At 43.3% G+C, this 14370-nt stretch overlaps 1 protein-coding gene across 1 annotated transcript in view; it reads right to left on the reverse strand.

Annotated features, from left to right (window-relative positions):
• itga1 (integrin, alpha 1) overlaps positions 1-14370 on the reverse strand; it is a 42068-nt gene that overhangs the window by 25870 nt on the left and 1828 nt on the right. The window lies entirely within an intron of this gene.

A 14370-nucleotide genomic window follows, 5' to 3' on the forward strand; every position in this document is an offset into this window, starting at 1 on the left:
GTTGGGTGTGGGTGGTGGGAAATGTAGTTCTGCTAGTTCACAGGTCACATGGGTCACTCCACTAGTACATAAAACATACTTTCTTCTGTGAGGTCCCCTGTACATGTCGGTACAGTTTGTGTAATAATAAGCAAAACAGAAGGACACTTTGTCTGTGTGTGTGTGTGTGTGTGTGTGTGTGTGTGTGTGTGTGTGTGTGTGTGTGTGTGTGTGTGTGTGTGTGTGTGTGTGTGTGTGTGTGTGTGTGTGTGTGTGTGTGTGTGTGTGTGTGTGTGTGTGTGTGTGTGTGTGTGTGTGTCCTTGACTTACGATTTTCCCAAAGATCTTTAGGGACCAGTAATTCATGGTGTTGAATTACTTTTACCACTAAACGGTTGGTGCTCTTTTCATACAGCTTTCCATCACAGTGATATGTTGTATTTGTACTGTATGTGTACACATAAGCCCTGGCATGATTTAGTTATTTGAGAGAGAAAGCGAAAAATTAGGGAGGGATTGAGGGAGAAAGAGAGAGAAAGAGAGAGAGAGGGGACAAGAGATTGAGAGTCAGAGAGAGTGAGAGAGAGAGAGCCAAAGAGAGAGAGAGGAGAGAGAGAGAGAGAGAGAGAGAGAGAGAGAGAGAGAGAGAGAGAGAGAGAGAGAGAGAGCACGCTCATTCCTCTCCATCTCTTGGGGAACTTCCACTTCCTCTGCCTATTAACGTGATTACACACATTCCCTCCTCCCAGGAATACACACACACAGACACACAGAAACACACACACACACACACACACACACACACACACACACACACACACACACACACACACACACACACACACACACACACACACACACACACACACACACACACACACACACACACACACACACACACACACACACATGCATACACACAGGCCTACAGGCACTTGCAGACCCGTACACAAACATACCAACGTGCATGCACACACAGAAACACACACCATCTTCTGAAGTTCTGATTATTTCACAGGAAGCGTAAATATTTGTATGTGTATTCTATGCTGTTTAATACAAAACACAAATAAGAATCTGAATATATACTAGGGCTGGCCCTAGTATATATATTTTTTTTTGTTTACATACAATAACAACAGCTTCAATAGTATGAGAGTAGTCCTACTTCCAAGTATCTCAAAGCAATAAGTGGTTTCACACAGGTGCCCATTATTATTAGTAGATAGTCTGTTTTCTTTTCACTTCATTTTAATATTGATGTAAATGCTTCATATGTTCATCATTAAAACCCTTTTAAAACCATTAACCCTAACCGCCCCCACACACAGACACAAACACACACACACACACACACACACACACACTCACACAAACCCCCATCTAGCCGCAACCTCTTCCCTTATTTCTATGGCCGCAACTGACCAGTGGGATCGCCACAGTGGATAACAAAATCCCAGGGAGAACATTTAATAACTATCATATTTATTACAACCAGTAATCTGAACGTTGGTCTCTGTCAGTCTTGCTGATTCTAACACTGGATGGCAGGTGTCAACGTGCTAACAAAGTATTCAAACAATGTTAGAATATCTGAATACAAAACTAAAGAACAAGATTTTGCTCAACCCATGTTGGTCCATTCTGAGGATGGCTGCCGTTAACTCAAGGAAGCATGCCTCTCACCTCACAATCTCCAACCCACATCCTGAAGAATGAATATGACGCTATGATGATACCTATTAGCGTGAATTATTTTTTGTAATTTACTTTAATGTCTCATTTTGATTAGAATACTGATACTCAGTAACTCAATATTTTTCTCATAGTTTAAACTGCATATTTGTTAAGCTCCATCAAACGTCACATGTGTTTGTGAGTGTTTTTTTTATAACATTTACCACATTAAGTCATGTTTTGGCTCAAGATCCAGCATGTTTACGATCTATCCCCACAATCTATCAGCCAACAATAATGAAATCCTTACTTAACCACCGTTCCCGCAAACAAAAATGCATCAATAACCCAAAATAACATGTATGTACACAACAAATGCCCTATATCTCAAACCAATAAAAACAACAATGTCTAACCAGCCACCCATACATTTCCACGCCTAATCATCAAAGCCCTTAAGACACGACAACCAAAACCCACAAACGCCCACACCTGGCAACCGCCAAACCATTCATCAACGACAACCTGCTATAAATCTTAACACCTGTGAACAACCGAGTCATTAAAGTAAGCCTGAGGATTTAGCCACTGTGGTTAACGCTAAACACATGTCAGTTGTAGAGCTAACCCGAGATATGTTGTTAAGTAAGTCTTAAGAAAAACTTTGCAGGGGTGGTAAAGTTATTAAAACGCCGCGCTACGTTACTGCAAATTAACTAAATGCTTTGGAGATTCAAGGATCATGTTTGACCTCTGTTGGGACAATAGCCTGAATTTAGCTTTTTCAGCACTTTCCGATCCAACTCATTCTGTAATGTGTTGGCATGCTGGAACAATGGGTGTACCTAGTCTATCAAGTGAAGGAATCCTTGATATTGTGTCCCAGTACAATGATGCATAATATATAACATAATGGACCATGTTCATAACAATGGTTTTATTTTTCTATTACATGGTTTCATCAACTCACTGAAGTTTCTGCTCTGCATCCTTGGCATAGGATATCTGTTCTGTCTCACATTGAAGATAAGACATTTTCAGAAGAGTATAACTAGGTTTAACTTGAAGAATAATTTATTTACTTTGTCCTGGATAGTGTAGGGAAAAAGGAGTGTGGGAGAAACAAGATAATACAATATATTTGACATTTACGAGCGCAATGTCATTCAAGGAACTCTGTTGGCTGATCCATGGCAAGAAAACAAAGGACAACTGAAGGCCTAGAAGTGAGGAAAAATACTTTTAGGCTGTATTGTGGTCCATCCAAATTACCATTTAGGTAGATAAATATGCGCCAGTTACTCATGTATGAAGTTATTTAGTGTGCACATTTATCCTGACTTCGAACTAGACCTTGGCCCTTATTTCGGGGGTAAGTTGTTTGGCCTTTGTGTGCGCTAAAAAAAATAATAAGGATTGAGACAAGGCAAAAGGCCATCGATTCCATTTGATCTTACTTTGCGCATTGAATTAAATATTTCCCCAGGGCAATTACATTTTATTACAGCATAGCATACTCTTGAAACTTTGGATTGGAAAAAATAATTATCCAACCCACTATCTCTGCATATCTGAACTTTGGCTTCAAGAACTGCCCTATTAGACTGGCCACTAAGTGAAATACACATAGGCCAATTATGTGATTCTAGTTACTAAAGCAAACAAAACAAAATGTATATGTAATAACAGCTTCCACAAAGCACTGTAAGTCCCCTTGCGCTCTCCAAAGGCCAGTGAAACAGAGCCAGTGAACCCCAATGGTGCGTTTCCACCGGAGGGTGCGGTTTCGGTTCGGTTCGTAAGGTGCGGCACGGATCCCGTTTCCACCGCCAAAAGAGGGCGTGACCCGGACTGAGCCGTACTGAGCGGTACTCGTCTTGCAGTACTCCTCCGTTGGGGTACTGAGACGCCTGAAAGGGTGCCGGCAATTTCGAGCTACACACGCCCTCCGTTGATTGGTCGACAGAACCGTGACTTCCGTGCGACATGGGGATAATAACAAACAAACACAGTACCCGCAAGGTATTATTCTGGACAATGGACATGTCGCCCAAACCTTTAGCTTGGGCGAACAAGGAGGTGGAGACGTTGTGGAGACGAAACTGTTGCTGGACGACTTCGATGGTAGCTCTTGGTTTAATGTGTCGCGTTCCTCTTTTCCATTGTTTTATTGTGAAGTTTATAAGTGAAGTTATGGCTTTTGGCCTTGGCTTGAGCTTGAGGTTAACTCAATCCCATTAATTTTAAAGAAAAACAAAGATCTGACCCAGGATAGGTAGCCACACACATCCGCAGGTCATAAATAGATAAAAAAAAATGAACTTGGATCAAAAACTGAGTAACGCCCTATTGCCTTTGCAATGCAGAACCATCGCATGTCATGAGCTACATCAACACCGACACAGCTTGATTAACAAACCTCCTATTTCCCCTTCCCTCCACGCCCTGTCTCTTGCAATCCAACCACCCCCTCTCCCCTCGTCCTCGTCCACCCATTCATCATGTCCTTCCTCCGACTCTCTGTCGCGCAGGCCCGTCCTCCATCCATTGACTGCATTGCCTTTCTTCCTCCATCCCTCTCCTTCTCTGCTTTCTCTCCAACCCCCCAGCCCCCATTATTCCACCACTGTCCCATCAGTGTATGCGTGGGGAGGGGGGGAGGGGGGGTTCCGGTTCCCATGCCTCCTCATCACCGACTGGACTGTACGGACGTGAGGTCCGCTGTGCCGCGGTATCGGGTTCCACTATCTGGAAGTTCCAGATGTACTCTCATGAGAGCGGTCTTTTTCATTGGCTAAGAAAAAAAACAACCTTACAAGCCATGTAGACCGGACCCCATGACATCACCCTTCCACCCTGACTCTTGTCCAAACCTTCATCCAGGTTCGGTGGGCTAATGAAAACCCTGTCATGTACGTTCAGCAGATAAACACACACCTACACACACAGAGACACACCTACACACTCATACACACGCACAAGGTCGAAACTTACCGAATAGTTTATATTACTGGACGGCTGGAGATTCTGGGCTAGATCAAGACTTCTCTAGAGAGGCTAAATATATACACACACACACACACACACCCAGAGGTTGAAGGGTAATCACCTTCATTACCTATGAGCACACAGAGTGTATGATTACTATTGTTTTTAGTAGGGGAGAGAAATGACTATAATGATGAGCTTGATCTTGAGCCCTAAATTGCAAGGGACTTGCACAATGGGGAACAGCTTTGAAAATAAGGATAGGCCACAGCAGTGACGATCCGAGACGCCACAAGACCTATGAATCAATATGGTCCACACCAAGATGAGTTCTGGTAAGATTGGACCCACCCAATACATCAAGACATGACCAATAAAAGAATAACTGTCAACACCAAGTAGAGACCCATAAATAACCCAGTCAACAGCGAGAAGAGACCCATAACTTACCCAGTCAACACCGAGACAACCCTAACCCTAACCAAATCCCTCAAGACATGAACAATTAGCCGATTCAACACCAAGAAAACCCTAACCCAATCCATCAAGACCTGACCAATAACTCACCCAGTCAACAGAACACAAAAATTCTGATGACATTTGTTTCTTAAGATGCAGAGATCGAAATGAATGTATTTTTGTTCAATGGGGATTTTTTTGCCTTCATGGACATGACAGTGAATAGAAATGGGACAGTGTTTTGCAGAAAAGACAGAGTAACATGTATAATTGTATCATAAGACCACAGGTCAGGAAGGCGGGTTGAAGAAGGGAGGTAATGAGGTGTAGCATAGGACCACAGGTCAGGAAGAGGGGGGAAGAAGAGAGGTAATGACTTGTAGCAAAAGACCACAGGTTCAGGACAGTGGGTTGAAGGAGAGAGGTAATGATGTGTAGCATAGGACCAAAGGTCAGGAGGACAGTGGGGAGATATTGGTCTGAACTCGAAGACCAACTTTGAAACAACGTTCTTGCGTTCTTGATTGCTTTTCTCTTTTATTTATATCTTTATTTGTTTATTGTCCATTTTCAAATGAGCAAAATCCAATCTATGTCAACAGAAACGTAATTCCTAATTATAACATGATTTTATTCTTATTATTCTTTAATAACATTTCCCACACAAACGGTCATATGTCAGCTGTTTCTCACAGATAAAAAAAAAGGGTTTCCCCTTGTTCAGGAAACCACGATTTCCCGTTGGCACCATTCTCCCCTCCTTCTTCATTTTGCTGTTGAACTTCAAGCCCGCCTGTCTGTCCCTTGATGGGTCATCCTGGCTGTCTGCTCCTTTTTTTGTCCCCCACCGCCTAGGACATTATCCAGCAGCCTTTCCCCTTCCCGCCCCCGCCCCCCCCCCCTCCCCCACCAGCTCCCCGGAGAACAGAAACAGATATTCTTTGGAGAGTTACGGCCCATGTTGTCAACTGAAAACAAGCCTGGTCGGAGGGGGGGGGGGGGGGGGGGGGGGGGGGGGGTCAGACTACAGCAGCATCTGAGATGATGGGTGACAGGCAGCACAGTGACATTTCCATCGACCGTAACTTAAGGGCGGCACTCAAGACGATCAAGTGAAAATTACATTTCACTTGACGGCCACTCAAAGCTTCACATGTGAAGATGCATTCCCCGGCCAGAACACAAAATGCTGCACGGGTGCAACAACAAGGGCGGTCTCAAAGCGGTTTCAATAAGGAAGGCCGAGCAGCGGTCTGCAGAGATCAGACACACAGAATGATACAGGGAGAAGGCGATGCACAGAGAAAGCACACAGACGGCAATCATCTGCTACAGAGACGTGGCATCCTTTTTATAACATGTACAGTCGCTATTACAATATAGAATCGTTTTCCCACTGCAACCCAGGCACAACCAGGCGAATACAATTGCCAAAGATGGTCAAAATATGTCACGAGACGGTCACACTCGGACCTTGTCGGAACAGAAATGCGGCTTGACCAATCAGAAGTATGCGATGTTGAAACTTCCCATGCAAAACATGGGTAGCATTGCCCACACCGCAGGATCTCCTGTATGTTAACCAAGCAGTTCTATAGATACAAGGTCCAATACTTTTATGGACAGACGATGATGATACACGTATTCGCCTGAGAGGCCTCCTTATGGGGGACACCTGCAGAGGCAAAAACAAGGGTTGGGGAGGGAGGGTCCTGCTCTCTGCAGTTCCACCAGTCGGCCTTGAAAGCCTCGAGAGGAGGGAGGGGCTGGTGGTGTCGGCCAGGGCATGGTCGGGCTGAGGTCTGGCGCCCAGATGTAGCGTATCTATGGCAACGACATGATGGATACACATGTCTACACACAGACGTATGTATCGGGTACACATACACATTATCTGTTGTAAGGGTTGATTATGAGAGCCCATTGTCCTATGTTGGTGCATGGAAGGGCAGTGTGTGTGTCTGTGTGTGTGTGTGTGTGTGTGTGTGTGTGTTTGTGTGTGTGTGTGTGTGTGTGTGTGTGTGTGTGTGTGTGTGTGTGTGTGTGTGTGTGTGTGTGTGTGTGTGTGTGTGTGTGTGTGTGTGTGTGTGTGTGTGTGTGTGTGTTTGTACACGTGCGCGCGCGCGTGTGTATAAGTTTGTGTGTAAGTGTGGGTGCGTGCACATGTGTGTTGTGTGTTAACTGGCAAAGATAAACAAGTAATTAATACCGGACTGGCCAAGCCTGGCCAATTCATTAAACACAAACAAAATGGTCAAAAATATACATAATATAGAGATTTCACAAACTGTCCAACCACCTAACACAGAACCCTATCCACAATAACACTGTCTATTTGTCGAAACTATGAAACAGAAGACAGTGTGTGGGTGGCGGGCCTCTGACCTCTTGTTATCCTATCCTTGCCGTGTCTTCTCCATGCTGTCATGTTAAACTGCTGATAAGCCTCTCTCCTCCCCCAGCATTCTCCTGCAGCAGAGGAAACTCCCCCCTGGACACCAGCACCAGCTCTGTCCTCTCAAGCTCCCTAGATTATCTCCTAGACTAACTCCTAGACAACTGCTCGTTCCTCTCTAAAACTCGTAGACTACAGCTATATCCTCTCAATCAGTCCCCTTAACTTGATGCCTCAAAACAACTGTGCCATGCCAGAAGTTGCAGGACTGAGGAACACACACACACACAAACACACACAAACACACACACACACACACACACACACACACACACACACACACACACACACACACACACACACACACACACATGCAAACGTGCAAACACATACACAGACACATACACACACACAGGCACATGCACACACACACACACACACACACACACACACACACACACACACACACACACACACACACACACACACACACACACACACACACACACACACACACACACACACACACACACACACACACACACACATCTGTAAATGGGAGAAACTTTGTAAATTCTACCTTCTCCATCCCTTAAGTCAAGAATAGAAGGTGCTTCTTAAGCATGACAACTATGTAGCCCGGCCCACAGGGGTTCTGAAGGATGCTTCTGGAAGCAAAACAAAGCTAAGACAAACAAAGAAAGGAAACGCGGAACACGTGCAAAGTGTGCTTTGCTCAGCTTGGGTGTGTGCCTGTGTGTGTCTGTGTTTTTGACGTTAACTAGCTACTTTCATTTTGTATTGGTATTTACTATTTATAGATTCCGTTTCGAAATGCATTCTATTTTGTTTATACAGCCATGGCTATGACTAAGTCTAGGAGATCATTTGTTTTTTATAAGCTCATGATATCTCAAATTGTAAGGGCACATCTATATGGGTGGTTACCAACAATAACATGCAGTTCCATGTATTGTAATCTTTCCCAGATTACATCACATGGTCAATTAAGCAATAGTATATGGGTGCTTTTATGGTGTTTATCTTATTTCAGAAGGAAGGGGACTTTAAGGAAGTTTAGGTCTGGACAATTAAGGGAGAGGTCTTCCAATTCACACAGAGTTGAAATCATTGTTGACCCAGGTGGTTTACATCAAAGAAAGAACTTCAGACACATCCCATGGGAAATGCTAAACGGTTTACCTGTTTGAAAAGAAAATGTATAGCCCATGTAAGTCAAATGAAAGGGATCTTTATGTTTTAATTTTCAACCATCTATCCATCTGTTGGTTATATAATTGGTTAAATCCTGAATACATTCAAAACAGAAATTGCCTTTTTAGCAAAATGGCCACTGGACCAAATTATGATCTGAGGTCAGTGTTGGGGAGGGGAGGAGAACTGTGAGAATGTGAAAGTCGCGTCCAAGACCATGACTCAAGTCTTAAAATGTGTCTGAGCCTGAAGACAAGGCCGAGGCGAATTCAAGATCACACGATAATGAGATAAAGGAAGATTATCTTTTTGTGAACTTAAACAACATTCTTGAGTCATAAATGATCAAATGGAAACTCCCGCCTTTGATAACACAGGAAGCATGAGCAGTGGCCACTGGTGCAGCGTAAAAACAAACAAAAAAAACCTTCTCCTTAAAAAGCTTGCTACCACTCCCAAAACACCCAGGTACTGGAGGGGATGTCATTTCCACCACCAGACAGGGGGTTGCTCCTCAGGTCGACGGGGTTCCATGATGAACTTCCGACCCTATAGGGGTCCCCAGCCCTCCTTCAGCTAGTGCTGAAATGTGGGGGTCGGGTAGGGAGAACCGAGTTGCTGGCAGGAACCATGAATGTATGGAAGTATCCTTGCAGGTCTGACATAAGTAATGACTCAAACATGGGGAATTAAAGAGTTATTTTGAAAGCTGGCCAGAGGAAGGGTTTTAGGGGTGTTGGGGCATTTGGGACAGCTCAGGAAGATCACGCGAGTGGGGAGTTTCGGGGTTAAAAGCCAATACTCCTGCAGGGGATAAGGCATGTGGACCCCAGGGATTAGATGCAGAGCATAGAGCCAGACCATATTCTGGTTCTGGAACCGGAGAAACAGTTTGGGGAAAAGTGAGACAATAGAGAGCAGAATAGATCAAAAGCCGGATTGCAAGCGCATGCGTTGCCCATATGCAACGCTTCGTCCACTCCAAAGGTTTGAGGAGCGGTTAATACCATCCAGCCTTGAATATTTTTTTAATTCCTTTGTAATATAACAAAAGACAGCTAAAAAAAAAAGAAAGAGAGAGGGTATGAACAACAGGGACATCACAGTGCAGGAAGCACGAAACAGGATAAACACACACCAGTACACTTGTAAATGGCTATGGAAGGGAATCCACTAGAAAGGTAAGATTAAAAGGTGCATAAGGTAAACAGTGCATGACATGTGGTCAAAAACCTGATTTCCTTCTCTCTGATAGCAAAATAGCAAAATACTCCAATGCTTAAATGTAAAATGATGTGCACGCATTGCAAAGTATCATCATGTCAACAGTGAGATACCTTGTTCCCCATACATATCCGGTTATCATCTGTAGTAACATTATGTTTAGTAGTTAGACTACATGGAGATACAAAATGCATTAGGAAATTGTGTATCACTATCGACTATTTGGACATTTGACCATACACATGGACTTCAAATGCATTTGTTGCACGTCTCACAAGACAAACGACGTGTGACGTGTCTAGTAGTTAGTGGTTAGTAAAGGATTCCATTCCCGTCATGGTCATACGAGTAAACGCATCCCAGAACAACAGGAACAGAATCAACACCTATAGCTCCCCAGAGAATCAAGGGGGAAAACCTAAGAAAGACTTGCTAAAAACAATATACAAAACTTAAGTCTACCAAGTGTTGTACCGTGGTAGTGGTTTCATGAAGAAGAGCTGAAACAAGTGTGTTTGTGTGTGCATGTTTGTGTGCACGTGTGCGTGTGTGTGTTCGTTTATATGTGTGACATTCCACCAATGAACCTTCCTCTAGTCGCAAGGTCTCTAGTCACTTCCTCTAACCAGCACAGCAAGAGACCCATCCCGGAAACCTATATATGTTTGTCAAAATGTCATTTTCTCACCTAGTCTTCAATCATCACCCCCACACTACAGCACACCATCCCCCCCCACCCCCCCCCCCACCCCCCCCACCCCCCCCATGCATCCCTGCATTGTGCACTCAAAGTCACCCCTCTGCAGCGATGAAGTGCATGCCATGGGTTACAAGTCACTTCTCACACATGGGGAGAAAAACAAAACTGTTCTTTGGTCTGGATTGAGAACATTACAAATGGGTACACAAAGTGGGGCGTGGCTGTCACAAATAAGGCGATTGCGTCATTCTTTATAAAAAAAGACAATTTTATCTAATTTCACTTTGGTTGAGAAACCTTATTTTTGTGAATCTTTTCATTTATTGTGATGCTAGTGCTGAACTTTTGTGTTATTGCTCTTGCTGCTTGCAGATTGCTTCCTGATAAATCTGCTGATAGCAATGCATCAAGTACAAAAAAAATATGTACTGAATGCAGTCTTCAATCAGTGCGGGATTACTATGCAATGATGTTGGGTAGTAAATGGTACCAACACTCAACTTCTTTTTGCGAAATACAAGCATTTTTCAATATCGTTAACTAATAATGTGAATTAAAAAATAAATATGATACCTCAAGTTTCTTATGAAATCCACATTTCCAGACTAAATAAAAAACAATCTTGAAGCAGTCGTAATAGGATTTGGAATTAAAGAGACTATATATGGTGCTAATAAGTCGTGTTTCTGTTTGTTACAGCTATTGGGATAAGAGGTAAAGTTTAGAGCGACTCAGACATTTGCTTGTTTACAGACTGGATGGACCTAGCCTCCCTGACCAAATCAGATATGGACCTGACTGTAAACCCCTAGTTTAGACGTTTAGAGAAAAATGTCCCTGAATAACATCTTGTGATGGCGATAGCGCTCAGATGAGGAGAAAGTTGTTGAGCGTAAGCTTCACTACAAAAGCTTTGGAGCATTTCAAGTAAATGGCACAACTTGTTTAACCTAAATGCTATTTTTCTCTGGCATCTATCTTTTCATAAACAAATTTATGAATGTGAAAAGCTTGACACATTTGCCAAGCTTTCACCTTATTCAAGTAACGTAGAATTAAGTGGCTATGCATTTCCAACATGAGTAATGTTTACAATACGTGCTATGCTCTAAAAGGTCATAGACCTAATAGCAGCATGTCACTGGTTGGTAAACATTGTTTTAAGCGCAAAAGAAAACATCATGAATCCATCCTAGATTTGTTGTTTGTTGATCATATTCTCCAAAATGATATGTGAATCAGTCTGATAACAATTAAAAAACTGCTAGACACCAAACCACACTACAAAACACTGATACAAACCAGAGCACATCGCACTTCTCTACAAAACACCTCCCCACACTACAATAGATCAAAATCAAATCCTGTATTGCTAATTTGTCAGGTCAATTCATAGGCATGCTAACCTTGAGGGTCTGGTAAGTGTTAGCCTCCTAGTTCCACATTGTGCCTGCAGCCTGTACACTGGGCCGTCGATATTTCTCTCCACAAGCGTTTACATAGAGTGCACAGAAGAATTACAAGAAAAACCTTTGATGGAATGCCTTTCTAAAGTCTCCAAAAAAGGAGGGAGCAAAGGAGGAGAGGAGAAACAGATCGGAGTCGAAAGATCAGAAGCATGTGCTTTCTGGATTTATGAGGCAAAGTTTGAATATTGTGTGTGTGTGTGTGTGTGTGTGTGTGTGTGTGTGTGTGTGTGTGTGTGTGTGTGTGTGTGTGTGTGTGTGTGTGTGTGTGTGTGTGTGTGTGTGTGTGTGTGTGTGTGTGTGTGTGTGTGTGTGTGTGTGTGTGTGTGTGTGTGTGTGTGTGTGTGTGTGTGTGTGTGTGTTCCTCAGTCCTATAATAATAATGCATTGTGAAATAACAAGTTTTAACAAGAAAATTCTAAGGAACATCCTCCACGAATGTGAGTCAATGAATGAGTAAAATGTTTTCTCTGCTTTGGATTCAATTGGGAGACAGACACCCATTCAGTCTGCTGTCCGATGCTATAATAAAAGACACTGGACCTCAAAAAACGTAACACTGCAAGCGTTGATGGTACAACTACCTAACGACAAACATCTAGTTTCCTTTACCTATTTGGTGAGTTATAAACTATAACACATAACTAAAGCCTAAGAATCAAACCTAACCTAAGTGGTCCATAAAGAATGTAAAAATCATGTCTGGTTTCCTATCACTGTTGGGTATTACACGCGTGTCTGTGTGTCTGTGTGTGTGTATGTGTATGTGTATGTGTATGTGTATGTGTATGTGGGTGTGTGTGTGTGTGTGTGTGTGTGTGTGTGTGTGTGTGTGTGTGTGTGTGTGTGTGTGTGTGTGTGTGTGTGTGTGTGTGTGTGTGTGTGTGTGTGTGTGTGTGTGTGTGTGTGTGTGTGTGTGTGTGTGTGTGTGTGTGTGTGTGTGTGTGCGCATGTTTGTGTGTGTGTGTGTGTGCGTGGGGGGGGGGATGAAAAAAGACACCTAGAGAATGGAGAGAGACCGTTACATGGTGTTCATGTGTCCAGTCACGGAGTCCGTTTTTTAGTGACCAAAGTCTGATTCAATCCAGATGGCTGCATTCACTCTGCAGGAAGCAAAACCAATACCACCTGTGCACCTCTCTCTCTTTCTCTCAGTGAGGAATTCTACAGAGCTCAAACACTGCCACCGCAATATCAGCATGTGAGCCTCAGAGCCCACAGCACCACACAAAATCACTTAGTTTGGTCCTAACACCAAACGTGTCACACACGTACTACGTATAGACCAGGGGTTCCCCTTAACGCACTTATATAGACCAGGGGTTCACCTTACATACGTATTATAAAACAGGCTGGGTTCACGTTTATTTAGACACTTATTTAGAACAGGGGTTCATGTTTACACACTTATATAGAGTAGGGGTTAATGTCTACATACTTAAATAGAACGGGGATTCACATCTACACCCTTATGAATAACAGAGTTCCCAAACGTCTTCATGTCTTGAACACCCTGCAGAGGTTATTTTAGCCAGGGAATTATTGTGCAGTAGAATCTGCCATTCATTCCCATTACCCTGTCCAGAAGGGGTTCAACCATACTAATGAAATACAATTGACAAATAGTCAAGGCAGAAGATACTTGTCCCTTTCGACCCCCAGCTCGAAAGCCACTGATATAGATCGAAGCACGAGAAAAACATTGTTGTCCAAATTGACAGGACACAGATAACAGGACGGAGGCGGAGTGAGTAGAGGGCATTAAGCAATTCAGTAAAATAACATCAACCGGCCTGAAATGAAAAAAACAAAAAGCTTGTAGGCAGATGAGTAGCCACGAGATGCGCACGGCTAAGTGCATTACTTATAGAACCAGCCAGTAGCAAGGAAACATTGACCTGTGTGTGGCTGTGGATGAGGGATCTTTTGCACCTCAACGTTGCTTTCAGACTATGAGCTGGGCAAAGAAATGTAATGGACAATTGGTTAATTAATATGATTGGGCCTCATAAAAAATTCACTCCTTATCGTTGGTGTACTGGGAGCCAATGTGAGTGAGACGAGATGTATTCATTTCGATCTGAAGTATGGATTTCTTCAACCCATCTTGTTCTTGTTCTACATAATGAAAAACATGCGCACACAAATGCCCACTACTCACGCGTGCTCATACTCACGCGTGCTCATACACACACACGCACACACACACACACACACACACACACACACACACACACACACACACACACACACACACACACACACAC

This window comes from Gadus chalcogrammus, chromosome 4 (assembly GCF_026213295.1).
Source record: "Gadus chalcogrammus isolate NIFS_2021 chromosome 4, NIFS_Gcha_1.0, whole genome shotgun sequence".
NCBI classification, from domain to species: Eukaryota; Metazoa; Chordata; class Actinopteri; order Gadiformes; family Gadidae; genus Gadus; species Gadus chalcogrammus.